This window comes from Scyliorhinus canicula, chromosome 17 (assembly GCF_902713615.1).
Source record: "Scyliorhinus canicula chromosome 17, sScyCan1.1, whole genome shotgun sequence".
Lineage (NCBI taxonomy): Eukaryota > Metazoa > Chordata > Chondrichthyes > Carcharhiniformes > Scyliorhinidae > Scyliorhinus > Scyliorhinus canicula.
In genome coordinates this window covers 82462140-82468139 of record NC_052162.1, presented here as the reverse complement: position 1 = coordinate 82468139, position 6000 = coordinate 82462140, and the positions used below count along the sequence as shown (strand labels likewise).

Sequence of the window (6000 nt, the reverse complement as noted above, 5' to 3'; positions counted from 1 at the left end):
GACCCCAGCAGCAGACGCCTATTCCTCCCCAGCAGCTCCAGCAGCAGAGTGTGTACCCTCCCCAGCAGCACCAGCAGCAGTGTGTACCCTCCCCAGCAGCAGGGGGTGGACCCTCCTAGTAGCAGAGGACTGACCCTCAGCGGTCAGCTGACCCTCTTGTGCCTGTGGCCCGGGGGGGGGGGGGGCTGCTCGGTGCGCCTGCGCGGCCACATTCCAAGATGGCGCCGGCTTGTGCGGAGGTTGCTGAGCGCTGACGTCCTGGGCAGCCGTGAAGGGGGGGAGGCAGAGAGAGAGAGAGAGTGGGAGGGAGAAAGGCGGACGGACAGCGGATGAAGCTGCGGCCGCCCCTTTGGGACTCTATTCAGTAAATGCGGCGGGGGTCGGTGGATGTGAAGGCCGGTTTCCAGCAGCGTGTGGGAGCTGGAAGTTTGTGTGGGAGCTGCTGGCCTCTCCCCCTCCTCCCCAGTCTCAGTCTCTCTCCCTGTTTCTCCGCTTCTATTTGGCAGCATTGCTCTCCGGAACGTAGGGCTACAAATGCCACGTAGACTTAAACTGGCTTAAACTGTCCCAGTGCCATCCGGGTGGCGGTGGGGGCTGGAACCGGCTGCAAAGAAGCCCCCCAGTGCACGAATCCAGCTTTACCTCCAGCAGTGGACAGGCACAGCCACCTTTTCACGGTAACTGTACTGTCATTTATTTATCCCTGTTATCCACGGCTATAGCTGGTTATAGTTTGGAGTGCGTGTGTACCCAGCGGCAGGGCAACTTGTTCCAGGCGACTTGCCTTTTGTAAAGCTGTCTTGTCGACAGTCTGGCTGCTTTCTTTTCACAATCGTTGTTTTCAACCTTAACATATCTTCTGTAGTTCACAGTGTTGCCTCTCTGCCCTCTCCTGATTTGTAAACAAGCCTTGTTCATTCCAGACGTGGCCCCTGTTCCACTAAGAACCCTACTTTCATTTCGGAAATAGATGTATTTGAAGAGTTGAGATTATATAGCGGTGGGGGCAGAGATATAAAACTTGTTTGAAGGTGTTAAAATACTGTTAGGTTTATACACCAACTGTTTGCTCGGACCAAGAAAAATATCTGGCAGACAGAAGGGACGTTTTAAAGTGTTTCGAAAGCACTGAAATGTGTATGTCTGGTAATTGAGGGATAGTTAACTGTTTTTTTGAGTAACGTTTTTACCCAGCAGAAGTCCTGAACAATTGTGTTCGTGTCGATTATTTTGAGTTTGTTTTTTATGGTTTATGTTACTGTTGCTGGAACCATCGGTAGGAAAAATGTTTTTTATCTTTTAAGTATTCTGTACGCAACAAGTAAAATTGTTATAAAATCTGCTTTGCCAGAAATGTTAAAATAGTGACAGCAGACTCTATTCTAATTAGATTCAGGTGAGATAACAGTGTAAGCAATCACTGGGGCCAAATTTATTTAAAAGTAGTGATGATTCATATTTTTCTTTGGGCCTACCATTTCATTTAAGCAATTTTTGATACTGCTGCATATTGGTGACACAAGTACCGTAGGCCAAATGGGCTCCTCTGTGCTGCATGATTACATGATTAGAGGAGTCACAGATGTTGCCTGGGGACTAATTCTATACTTCTAGAAATACAGATGTAAATCCAGGCACAAGCAAATATTAATGCATCTCCCTTGCGCTCTGGGGTTAGTAGCTCTTCCAAGACATAGGGGCAGCACAATAGCACAGTGGTTAGCACAGCTGCCTCACAGTTTCAGGGTCCCAGGTTCGATTCCCGGCTGGGTGACTGTCTGTGCGGAGTCTGCACGTCTTCCTCGTGTCTGCGTGGGTTTCCTCCGGGTGCTCTGGTTTTCTCCCACAGTCCAAAGATGTGCAGGTTAGGTGGATTGGCCATGCTAAATTGCCCTTCAAGTCCAAAAAGGTTAGGAGGGGTTACGGGGAGAGGGTGGAGGCATGGGCTTGAGTAGGGTGCTCTTTCCAAGGGCTGGTGCAGACTCGATGCGCCAAATGGCATCCTTCTGCACTGTAAATTCTATGCTGTTAGAACCTATTGAAACAAAAATATTTTAAAATCAACAATGCAAAACAAAGTTTGTAATTTTTCATAATTGGCCATTTGTTTTCCTTTAGGCAGTACCCTGCAATTAAATTCCCGGCCCTGGTCATGTCCATCTTTATCTGCAGATTCAATCTTGTGTTGTAAGCAGCTGCTTAAGATTTCACCTGTGGGTCATGCATCAAATCCATAAAACAAATTTCCTTGCTGTATAATCTAATATCCTTACCATTGACCATTTGAAGGCAACTCATTGGGAGTATGGAAGGCAGGCCTTGTGCTGGGAAATAAGAGATGAGGAGGGTGACGGGTGAGCTTGAAGAAATATTTGAAAGGAGGAGAGTGAGAGAATGTTAGAGGAGTGGAGAAGACTATCCTTATAACTGTCGATAAGTCAGTTGTGGCAATGTGAGGATTGGAACAGATACAAGGGCATTCATTACCTGTTGCATAAAATTATGAAAATATCCTCAAGGGTATAATTTCTAATTTTTGTCCAGGATTGTCCTCCACCACATCACTCCCACTCGTATTGACTCCTTAATTTGATGTTTTGGTTGCCTTTCATCATATCCCCTGTGTAGACATTCTTCACTTGAATTCCAGGACACTGAATGTGAAGCCATTTGCCAGCCAAACAAATTGTCCCTTCGCTGGCATCACTCATTTGTACTTGTCAGTAGTGAGTTCTAGTACAGTGAGGTGGCATCCTGGCTGATTTTCCTCATTTACACTACAGGAGCTAATTGTATCACAACTCGCTCCATAGAAACTCTGCGTTATTGGGAAAGCATCTGGAACTTTTCTGGTATAATAAAAGCAAAATACTGCAGATGACATAAAGCCGGAAATGCTGGAAAAACTTGGCAAGTTTGGCAACGTCTGTGGTGAGTGAAACAGAGTTAATGTTTCAGGTCCAGTATGACTTTTTGGTTCTAAAAATGAGTCTTGTTGGACTCAACGTCAACTCTGTTTCCCTCTCCACATGCCTCCAAACTTGCTGAGTTTTTCCAGCACTTTGTTTTTATTGGAGAATTTACTGGACTGTTTGGCTTGACTATTCATGGAGTTTGACCAACAATGTCATTGTTTTCCCCCTGGATTTGTTGTAAGTGTTCATTTGCTTTTGATGCCAACTCAACATCACATGATAGCAAAAATAATGGAAGACATGCATACGGACCATACTGTGAGTGAGATTTGATAAACAATGCTGCATTAGTCCTGCTAGCAGCTTCTTCCAAACCCCGGTGCGCTGCAGCACAAGGAGGCCTACATACACGCAGTAGTATAGCTTCATGTATAAGGAAACTTGAGCACTAGTGTATTTGGCCAATTTCTACCAACCAGAGATGCTAAAATGACTGCAGCTCCAAGAGAAATAAACTTTGAGTAAGTAACTTAGTGTCTAGGCAAGTTATACCATTGTCACGTGTGCCAGCTTCAATCATCCACCACTGGATTTTATTCAGCAAGGGGCATATGAACATAGATTTGATATTTGCCCAACGTACAGCACTTTTCTTTTAAGCCAAAGTCAGATTTGTGCTGATGGGGGTGATTTTACCAAACTTGTGCCACGACATTTGACCAACTGTGCATTTTGTATTTCAGGCTAAATTAGTCATTGTGTTGATATGAGCCTGAAATATGTACCGTCCATTATCTTGTGCTCTAGAATTTGAATACTGGTTCAATATTTATCTATTCGTGATTGTTCTTCCTGCTGTCTTATTAATATTGCTTTTGGCTCTTGGCGTGACTCTTGTCTCACTGCAAGCTTGTTATTTAACCAGCCCCGCGAGGTTCTGTTTATGTTTAGGGCTGACCAGGCAGACTTCTCGTATCTGTTGCATGCCTTCTGGCATTTGGTTGCTTGTATTGATGCTGTACTATTTGGGACTCGCCTGTCCATAAGCTATGGTACTACTTTGGATTCCTCTTTTTGGGGATTCTTTGATGCACGCAGGTCTTGATTCTTTGCAGAGGATCTGTGTTAAACTGCACTTTGTGTTGCTGCTTTCTATTTTGTGTGGCTTGGGGGATGATACCTATACGACCCGTGGCCCTAAGTTCGCAGTGGGTTGTCAGTGGCGTGTGCAGCTGCATGGCTGCCATTCCGGCTGTGACTGTGGTGCTGCATGTTTGTCGACCCACCTCCCTGATATTCTCTCTTCCCTTCACCCCCACCTCCCCACTCCCCCTCCCGGCCCCAGCTGAAGCCCCCCGCGAGCAGTACAACTGTCAGCAAACTGGCAATGTTGGACACTTTCCGTACCCCTCCATCTCCCTCAGCAGCCAAGACGCCGGTTTTGATTTTTAAAAGCACAAGTGAACTGTCCTGTCGGGAACTCGGCGCATCGGAGGTGGAGCATTGCGGAGGCTACGGAGAATACTGGGTCAGCCCAGCAAATGATATGCAAACAATGTTGTACCTGTTTTCCGGACCGCATTGATGCTGCATGTTAAGGTGACGGCGAGTAGCGATTTGGTGTCAAATTTGCCCCACCCCCCCTGATTTTAGTGCCTAAACCTATTCTTCGCCCTATTGTGATTTTGGGGTCAGCCAATGGAAAATCCCACCCCATTAGCTGCTTTCTTTTGACGCCTCATAGTAAATCCAGTGTGTTCACAAGCTACATGATAGTTGCAAATAGTGCCCAGGAGTGTCATGATTCTCGGTCACATGTTTTACACCTATTTCTAAATAATTTCAATGGTTAGGTGGTGAAAAATGTGGCACCACACTGTTTAAATATTTAAAATGTATTTGCAGGCTGAGACGTGTACATACACGGGAACTGCGGGAGTGTATTCGTGGGAGGGATAGGCATGGGTGCGTAGACAGGTTACAGGGGTGCAGGCAGGCTTGCTTCGATCAGAGGGTAAGAGGGGTGTGCATGGGCAATGGGTGTGTCGGAGTGATTGTGGAGGAGAGGGTGTGCATGCGTGTGGATGGGTCCATGGACTGGAGACGTGCACGGGAAGGCGTTACGCGCCTGCATGAACGATAAGGTGATTGGACGTGCATGTGAGGGAGGGGGCATAGTTGCAGGCACGTGCGTGTGAGAGAGGGGGTCATGAGTACACTCACGTGAGAGTGGAAATGAGGTGTGTGTGTGTCTGATGAGTATCCAGCCCTCCTAATTAAATGGATTTCTGAGAAAAAGAAGCAGCATCATCTTGCATTAAAATGATAAAAAGGTTAGACTTAAGTATTTGTTGAATAATAGAATTCTTAATTGTAATATTAATTAATGGCACATAATCAAAAATTCTTTTATAATTTTGTTGTTTTATGTTGCGTTATATTGTGCAAAAGAAATCGGATTTTTGTGGTTCTACTCTACAACATAATAAGAACATTCAGTATTCTTGAGGTCAGAAGGGTTCTGTGGTGGGAAAAGTTTGGGAAACCCTAATCTGGATAGATCTACTGATAAAGGATGCAGCATTACTGTGCGCTTGCACTCATTGAATGCTTGGTCTAAGCTTCCATTAAGAACTAATTTACCAAACTACTGGGTTCCTGCTGCCCACTGGTTGTCTGACTGTCTTTCCAGAAAATGGTGCAGAAAGGCACAACATGTTTTGACTGGGAATCTTAAAAAAAAGAGTATTGTTGAAGGCAGTAGTGAGGTAGCTGGAGCCAAACAATTTTAATCTCTGGATTAGTTGGCTGTATATATTATTATAAGAAATCTGATGTCTGTAAATGTGTTCTGTACATGTTTATTATGGTGTTGGAATCAAATAAAGGAAATAAATATTTGCAAAGCAAAGAATTCTTATCTACTTGTGGCCCAGACCAGATGAGGTATATGCAGGTTTTGTGATGGAAGTGAGAAATAAAAGGGAACGGCTATATTGGATTGTTTAGGGAAACCCCATAAACATGAATGACCAAATGGATGGAAAATAGTATTTTACGGTACTCGTATAAGAGCAGGCCATCT

The 6000-nt window shown here is 45.0% G+C and overlaps 1 protein-coding gene across 1 annotated transcript in view; it reads left to right on the top strand.

Annotated features, from left to right (window-relative positions):
* The first annotated feature begins 227 nt into the window (after window positions 1-227).
* The window catches only part of LOC119951342 (fibronectin type-III domain-containing protein 3a-like), a 156401-nt gene continuing 150628 nt past the window's right edge, over window positions 228-6000 (top strand). Inside the window, exon 1 of the mRNA XM_038774469.1 lies at window positions 228-677. The gene's annotated coding sequence lies outside the window, so the exon portion shown is untranslated. The remainder of the gene's footprint in view (window positions 678-6000) is intronic.